This window comes from Colobus angolensis, unplaced genomic scaffold (assembly GCF_000951035.1).
Source record: "Colobus angolensis palliatus isolate OR3802 unplaced genomic scaffold, Cang.pa_1.0 Scaffold169, whole genome shotgun sequence".
Classification (NCBI taxonomy): Eukaryota; Metazoa; Chordata; class Mammalia; order Primates; family Cercopithecidae; genus Colobus; species Colobus angolensis.
Window position 1 is genome coordinate 3,086,773 of NW_012114810.1, and position 9,328 is coordinate 3,096,100.

The following is a 9,328-nucleotide window of genomic DNA, read 5'->3' on the forward strand; positions in this document are numbered from 1 at the left end:
CATTGTGGATAACAGTATGGTAATTCCTAAAAGAGCTAAAAACAGAACTACCATTCAACATAGCAATCCCATTACTGGGTATATACTCAAAGGAATATAAATTGTTCTACCATAAAGACACACGCACACATATATTCACTGCAGCACTATTCACAATAGCAAAGACATGGATTCAACCTAAATGCCCATCAATGACAGATTGAATAAAGAAAATATGCTACATATATACCATGGAATACAATGCAGCTATAAAAAATAATGAGATTATGTCTTTTGCAGGAACATAAATGAAGCTGGAAACCATTATCCTTAGCAAACTAATGCAGGAACACAAAACCGAATTTCACACATTCTCCCTTATAAGTGTGAGCTAAGTGATGAGAACACAAGGAGGGGAACAACAGACATTGGGGCTTACTTGAGGTTGGAGGGTAGGAGGAGAGAGGGGATCAGAAAAAGTAACTCTTGGTACTAGGCTTAGCACCATGGTGACAAAATAATCTGTACAATAAACCCCTATGGCATGAGTTTACCTATATAACAAACCTGCACATATTGCCCCAAACCCAAAATAAAAGATAAAAAGTAAAAAACTGGAGGAATCACATTATTTGACTTCAGTTACAGAGCTATAGTAACCAAAACTGCATGGTATTGGCATAAAAACAGACATATAGATCAATGGAATCAAATAGAAAATCCAGAAATAAATTCATATATCTACAGTAAACTCATTTTTTGACTAAGGTGTCAAGAATATACACTGAGGAAAGGACAGTCTCTTCAATCAGTGGTGCTGGAAAAACTGGATATCCATATGCAGAAGAATGAAACTCAACCACTATCTATGGTCATATAAAAAAATCAAATCAAAATGGACTAAGACTTGATGGACTTAAACCTGAAAATATGAAACCACTATAAGGAAACATTGGGAAAACTCTCTAGGACGTTGATGTGGGCAAAGATTTCTTCAGTAATATCCCAAAGCACAGGCAACAAAAGCAAAATGGACAAATTGGATCACATCAAATTAAAAAGCTACTGCACAGTAAAGGAATAATCAATGAAGTGAAGAGACAACCCACAGAATGGGAGAATATATTTGCAAACTATGCATTTGACAAGAGATTAGTGACAATATATAAAGAACTCAAACAACTCTATAGGGAAAAAGTCTAATAATCTGATTTTATTTCATTTATTTATTTTTTATTTTTGAGATAGAGTCTTGCTCTGTCACCCAGGCTGGAGTGCAGTGTCATGATCTCGGCTCATTGCAACCTCTGCCTCCCGGCTTCAGGTGATTCTCCTGCCTTAGCCTCCCCAGTAGCTGGGATTACAGGCCCATGCCAACACACCCAGCTAATTTTTGTATTTTCAGTAGAGATGGGATTTCGCCATATTGGCCAGGCTGGTCTCAAACGCCTGACCTCAGGTGATCCACCTGCCTTTGCCTCCCAAAGTGCTAGGATTAAAGGAGTGAGCCACCATGCCTGGCCTAATAATCTGTTTTTAAAAACGGGCAAAAGACCTGAATAGACATTTCTCAAAAGAGGATACACAAATGTCAAACAGGCATATGAAACAGTACTTATCAGTGCTTGTTAGAGAAATGCAAATTAAAACTGCAATGAGATATAATCTCACCCCAGTAAAAATGACTTTTATCCAAAAGACAGATAATAATGAATGCTGGAGAGGATGTGGAGAAAAGGGAATGCTACTGTTGGGAATGTAAATTAGTACAGTCACTATGGAGAACAATATGGAGGTTCCTCAAAAAGCTAAAGATATGACTACCATATGATCCAGCAATCCCACTGCTAGGTATTTCTCCAAAGGAAATGAAATCAGCATGCTGAAGATATATCGGTGCTTTTATATTTATTGCAGTACTAATCACAGTAGCCAAAAATTGGAAGCAACCTAAGTGTCTATCGACAGATGAATGGATAAAGAAAATGTGGTACATATATACGATGGAGCATTATTCAGCCATAAAAAGAAAGAGATCCTGTCATTTACAACAACATGGATGGAACTGGAAGATGTTATGTTAAGTGAAATAAGCCAGGCACAGAAAGACAAACTTCTCATGTTTTCACTCATTTGTGGAATGTAAAAATTCAAGCAATTGAATTCACGGACATTTTATATACCGTTAGATGTAAAAGAAGAGAAGACTTGCTTTTGGAAATGGAAGAGTAGGTTACTTTATACAAAATTTCCATAGGGAATAACTGTAAAAGCTAGAAAAGACAAAATAAAGTACCTGTCTAAATATGTCATCAACCTATCAATTCAGTGAAGATTTTTGGAACCAAATTCTAAAAAGCAGAGAAGCCATAAGACAGCCTAGAATGTAACACAACTTTTCTCTTGATACATTTGCCATTTCTGAAAAGCTGTAGCTGGAAGTTGAGAATGTGAGTACATCTTTCAGAAAATTCATCGGGGTCAGGGAGGAGGGAGGACAAAAATTAGAACTCAGGGCTGTCAAGACGGAGGGGTTCTGGTAAACACTCCAGGATTTGGTTGGAGCCAGAAGGGCTATAAACTATGAATGAGGAGAATCAGAAAAAGAGCATCCTGGCAGGGTGCAGTAGCTTATGCCTGTAATCCCAGCACTTTGGAGGCAAAGGTGAGAGGGTCACTTGAGCGCGGGAGTTGGAGTCTAGCAACATGGTGAAACCCCGTTTCTACTAAAAAAGCAAGAATTAGCTGCAAAAATTAGCCAGGTGTGGTGATATGTGCCTGTGTTCCCAACTACTTGGGAGGCTGAGGCAGGAGAATCATTTGAGCCTGGGAGGTGGAGGTTACAGTGAGCCGAGATCACAACAATGCACTCCAGCCTGGGTGACAGAGCAAGACTCTGTCTCAAAATAAATAAATAAATAAATAAAAATAAAAAATAAAAAATAAAAAATAAATCCTGCAATTCTGCAAAGAGACTGAAGCCAGCCTTTGAATGATCTTAGTCCCTGATCAGATTAATATTACCTGGGAGTGTTAGTGCACCTAGCCTAGATACTTACTAGAAAGAAAATAAAATCAACATTTAGAGACTAAATGACTTCTGTAAATTTTTCACATAGAGCTCTATAATTAATGAAAAAAAACCAAATATGTTTTTAAAAATCTGACTACGAAAAATAAGAGAAAGCAAGCAATGCAAACAGACCACAGGATATCTAGCTAGTATAGTTATGAGATACAGATTTGAAAATATCTGTGATTTGTATGCTGAATAAATTAAAAGGCAAGGTGGAAAACTTACCCAGAGATCTAGAAATTCTAAAGGTAACAACATGGAAGTCTAGACCTGAAAAATTAATAACCAAAATTAAGAACTGGGTAGAGAGGTTAAATAGCAGACTGAGCACTACAGAAGAGATAATTAGCAACTGTGAGCTTGGACAGAAGAAAATATTGAAGCAAGGGAAGACAAACACTGGAAAATACAAAAAAAGCATACAAATATATATGGACTATAGTGAAATGTCTAATATCTAGATAATAATACTTGGAATCCCAGAAGAGAGACAACAGAAATAAGCAGTATATGAAGAGATAATCCCTCTAAATTTTGACAAACTGACCAAAGATATCAAACCACAGGTTCAAGAATGATTAGACATCCCATGGACAAATTTCTTCTACTATTAGTGCTTGGGGATCCACCTGAGGCCTGGTGTTTCTTGTACTCCTTCTTGTCAAGCTCTGAACTCCTTCCTGGTGAGATGCTGAAATCTTGATTGGCCTCTCAGCGTCTTAGCCACCGCTTTCACTTTCAGCATTCACAAATGGCTGCATGTCCCAAATACCTGGCCCACCCTGCTTGAATCCCCTCTGTTTCCAGGTCTTGTCATCAATCTCTTTTCACTGCCTTGGAATAGGCTTGTGAGATAAAATATAAGACTCCCAGTTAAATTTAAACAAAAGATAAACAACAAATATACTATATAGTATTGGAGATTTATATTGAAAAGCTATTGTTTATCTGAAATTTACATTTAATTGGGTGTCTTGTATGTTTATTTGCTAAATCCAACAATCTACCTTAGTGCCTCTTCTGTGCCTTCAAAGGAGTTTAGAAACATATTGTCCACATTTTTTAGCTGTTCTTATTGGGAAGCTAAAACAACCTAGTTGGCTATTGCTGGGAGAGAAATTGCTGAGTTTTAAAAGATAACTTAATTGAAGTATTATGTGTATAAAGCAAAGCACACAATCATTGTATACAGCTTGATGCTTTTTTTCAAAAAGGTAACACACTTATGTAACAACACCCAGATCAAGAAAGAAATGATTACCAGCATCTTAGAAGCTCTCCTTGCTCCCCTTTCAAATTACCATGATTCCCATCCACACCAAAGGTAAACTGTTATCCTGATTTTTAACAGTATGGCTTAATTTTGCCTGTTTTTGAACTTTATAGAAATGAAACCATATGCTAAGTGCTCTTTTGCACCTGGTTTCTTTGCTCAGCATTATGTTTATGAGACTCATCCATAGTATTGTGTGAGGTTATAGTTTGTCAATTTTTATAGTGATATAGTGTTTAACTGGGTAAGCATTCCACACTTAATTCTCTGATTAAAGGATATTTGGTCAGGTTTCAGTTTTTTTGTTTATTACAAGTAGTTCTGCCATGACCGTTCTTAAATATGCCTTTGGTACACATACGTGTGGATTTTGGAGGATTATATTGTGGAATAGGTCACAAGTTGTGCATATGCTCAGTTTTAGTAGACACTACCAGGTAATTTTTTAAAGAGTCTGTATGAGAGTTATTGCTCTGTATTCTTGGAAATCCTTGGCATCATTTGTGTCATCATGTTACCCATTCTTAGTGTTTGTCTCAATGGTAGCCAGAATCTGCCTTGCGTCCGTGATGGGTCTTGGGCAGGAGAGAGGTGGTGTAGGCTGTTCTCACTGAGAAGGTACTCTTTCTTATTAGCCAACTCCCTTCAGTCCTACATAGACTGTCTTGGGTTATCTTACTATATACTCCCACAGTCCACATTTTGTAGTAATTTCTTGCATAATTGGCTGCTTTAGCCATGAGTTTATTACCTCCATGAGCACAGAGACTAAAATTGTTTTGTTTATCTGCAATAGTTTAAATGTTCCCTCCAATACTCACATTGAAATTTGGTTGCCATTGTAACAGTGTTGAAAATTTGGGCCTTTCAGAGGTGATTGGGCCATGAGGGCTGCACTGTCATGAGTGGATTGGTGCCATTGTCATGGGAGTGGGCTAGTTGTTGCAGGAGTGGGTTCCTGATAAAGGAATAAATTCAGTCCCCATTTTCTCTCTGTCTCATATATTCACTTGGTCTTCTGCCTTCTGCCACAGAATAACCCTTACCAGATACTAGCTCCATGCTCTTGGACTTCCCAGCCTCCAGAGCTGTAAGCCAAATAAACTATTGTGTTTAAATTATCCAGTCTTTTTTTCTTTCCTAACTTTTATTTTAGGTTTAGGAGTACATCTGCAGGATTGTTATATAGGCAGATTGCATGTTGTGGGGGTTTGGTGTACAGATTATTTAGTCACCCAGGTAATAAGTATAGTAGCTGAGAGGTACTTTTTTTGATTCTTTCTCTTCTCCCAGTCTCCATCCTCAAGTAGGCTCTGGTGTCTGTTGTTGCCCTCTTTGTGTCCATGTGTTCTCATTGTTTAGCTCCCACTTACAAGTGAGACACACAAAAAATTAACTAGTGCTTGGTAGTCTGTCATGGCAGCAGAAAATAGACTAAGAAGTCACTTAATAATTTCTGGCATAAATTTGGCACTCAATAAGTAACTATCAATGAACAAATGGATGATATTTTATTGTGAATCCCCCACTAAAATTTTTTAGAAATATATTTACTATTTAAAGTAGCTGCCCCCTTACGTTGATGATGTTTAAGATGACAAAGGTGGTGATATTGACAAAAACCCCATGTCTAGGTGCCATCTTATGATGTGGTTGTGGGATTAGAGTGTTTAATTGGCAATCTTAACCATAGAAATGTGCATTTTCCTTTATATCTTCCTTTTTTTTTTGCCCCACTAGCAAAACACTAACAATTAGTATGAGTGTCTCCCATGTATGGTCTGCTGTACGTTACTGGAGAGAAGCTTCTGAAGGGACTCATGGCAACCAATTGACCAATCAGCATATCTTCTCCTTGGCTCTGTACTCAGGTCTGTGCTATAGCTGGGTGACTGAAACAGTTTAGTGGGTCTTGATTTCTGCCTTCAGTGGGCTTCGACTAATTGGAGACAGTAAATTTTTATTTAATTAAAATTAAAAGGGAGGAAGGTTTTCAAGGCCCAAGGATAGCATGAGTTTGTACCTGAAGGCAGTAGGATGAAAGGTGTGCTCTGGTACCAATAAGCAGGGGTGTCAATAATAGTATCTGGGTAGCAGGATATGTGGGAGTGATTATTAATCTATTCTTTCTATATTCCCATAGTTTCTAAATTATTTTTACAATTTTAAAGTTGATTGAAAAAGAATCCTAAATGGTTACTGTTGCAGTACGGAAGGTTTTTTTTTTATTTTGGTTGGAGTGAGCTCATCTGAAGAATGGCCACCCAACCAGTTATTTTTCTAGTTCAGGAGATAGGCAAAGGCCAGTCTGTGGCATGTGCAGTGGCATAGGGAGGAGCAGATAACTGTATCACATGCAGAATCACTCTGTTATCAGAATCTCAGTCCAATCTGGGTCTGGAATTTTCTCTACATAGACTCTTCTCAGTTTGACACTAGGGAACGTTGTCTTTATTTCCCTGTTGGTACTTGAGCCATTTCCCCAACATTTTCCTGAGTCACAGGCCCTCTGATGGCCAGAGGATTAAGCTTGGAAAGGAAGCAGATATTCTGGATGGATCTTGAGGGCTGTGGGTGTTCTAAAAATGTATTCTCAGCTCTCACCTGTTCTTGGACCGTGGCAAGCAAGAAAAGCAACAAGGGTAATGGCCTTCAGCTATGGCCTCCTGTGGTGGGTATGATTGTTGAGTAAGTCCAAATGGAAACAAGACATTGGTTCAGCTTCCTAGTCTAGACTTTCTGGCAACCCAGACTCGCTTTTCACAGCAAAACATCAGCAGCAACAACAACAAATAATTATACAGGCTTCATTTTAGGACAGTCTCTGCTGTTAGCATGTTACATATATTAACCCATTTAACTCACAACAACTCTTCAAGGAAGACATTATTATTATCTTTTCCATTTTACAGATGAGTAATCTCAGGCTCAGAGAAGTTCACACAGCTAGTAAGTGGCAGGACTGGAATTCAAACCCGAAGTTTGGTTCAAAGTCTATGCTCTTAACTACCAGGTAATAGGCCAGACTAGACAGAGACACATAGGCATCTGGATGAACTCATTTTACGGGTCATTTCAATCTGGTATTGTGTAAATATATATTCAACAGAGATTGAGAAGAGAGATTGAGCTCTGTAATAGGAGAAGGTTTAAGCAAAAAGATGTATCACCAGTTGGCAAAATAAAATTCTACAGTTAACTGGATTTACTCTATAGGTATATTTTGAAGATATGGTGGGTTCAGTTCCAGACCACTGCAATAAAGCAAATATTGCAATAAACCAAGTCAAATGAATTTTTTGGCTTCTCAGTGCATGTGAAAGTTATGTTCACACTATACTACAGTCTATTAAGTGTGCAATAGCATTACATTTAACAAATAATGTGGATAACTTAATTAAAAATACATCATTTCTAAAAAAACACTATAACGTGAGCCTTCAGTGAGTTATAATATTTTTGCTGATGGAGGGTCTTGTCTTGATGTTGATGGCTTCTGACTGATCAGGGTGGTGGCTGCCAAAGGTGGGGTGGTTGTGACAATTTTCTAAAATAAGACAACAGTGACATTTGCTGCATAGATAGACTCTTTCTTTCACAAAAGATTTCTCTGTAGCATGTGATGCTGTTTGATAACATTTTACTTACAGTGGAACTTCTTTCAAAATTTGAGTCAAACCTCTCAAACCTTGCTGCTGCTTTATCACAAAGTTCATGTAATATTTTAAATCCTTTGTTGTCATTCAGTAATGTTCACAGTATCTTCATCAGGAGTAGATTCCATGTCAAGAAACCACTTTATTTGTTCATCCATAAGAAGCAACTCCACATCCATCCAAGTTTTAGCATAAGATTGCAGCAATTCAGTCCCATCTTCTGATTCCACTTGTTTTTCTCTTTCTATTTCCATCATGTATACAGTTACTTTCTCCACTGAAGTCTTGAATCCCTCAAAGGTATCCATGAGGGTTGGAATCAAATTCTTCCAAACTCTTGTTCATGTTGTTATTTTGACATTGTCCTATGAATCATGAATTTTTTTAACAGTATCTAGAATGGAGCATCCTTTCTAGAAGGTTTTCAATTGATTTAGCTCAGACCCATCAGAGAAATCGCTGTCTATGGTAGCTATAGCCTTACAAAATGTGTTTCTTATATAATAATGATGCTTAAAAACTGAAATTGCTTCTTAACAATAGATCAAACCAGCCACAAGATTTCCTTAAGCCAAAACCTATTCCAGAGCAAAGCCCTAACTCTCTTCAATTCCATGAAGGCTGAGAAATGTGAGGAAGCTGCTGAAGAAAAGTTGGAAGCTGACAGAGGTTGCTTCATGACGTTTAAAGAAAGAAGCCATCTTCAAAACCTAAAGTGCAAGGTGAAGCTGCAGCAAGTGATCCAGAAGATATAACATGGACTTCGTAACAGTTGTTGTCTTAGCAAGCATTAAAACAAGATTAATCTTGTACATCTCTATCAGAGCTCTTTGGTGAATAGGTGCATTGTGAATGAGCAGTAATATTTTGAAAGGTATTCTTTGTTCTGAGCAGTAGGCCTCAAAAGTGGGCTTAAAATATTCAGTAAACCATGCTGTAAACACATGTGCTGCCATCCAGGCTTTGTTGTTCCATTGTATAGAGCACAAGTATATTAGATTTAGCATAATTCTTAAGGGCTCCAGGATTTTTGGAATTAAAATTGAGCATTGACTTAGATTTAATGTCAAGAGTTGCGTTAGTTCCTACCACAAGAGTCAACCTTTCTTTGAGATTTAGCATTGATTTCTCCTCTCTAGCTATCGATGTCCTAGATGACATCTTCTTCCAATATAAGTCTGTTTCATCTACATTAAAAATCTGCTGCTTAGTGTATTCACTTTTATCAATTATCTTAGTTATATCTTCTGGATCACTTGCTGCAGCTTCTGCATCAGCCCTTGCTGCTTCACCTTGCACTTTAGGTTTTGAAGATGGCTTATTTATTTATTTATTTATTTATTT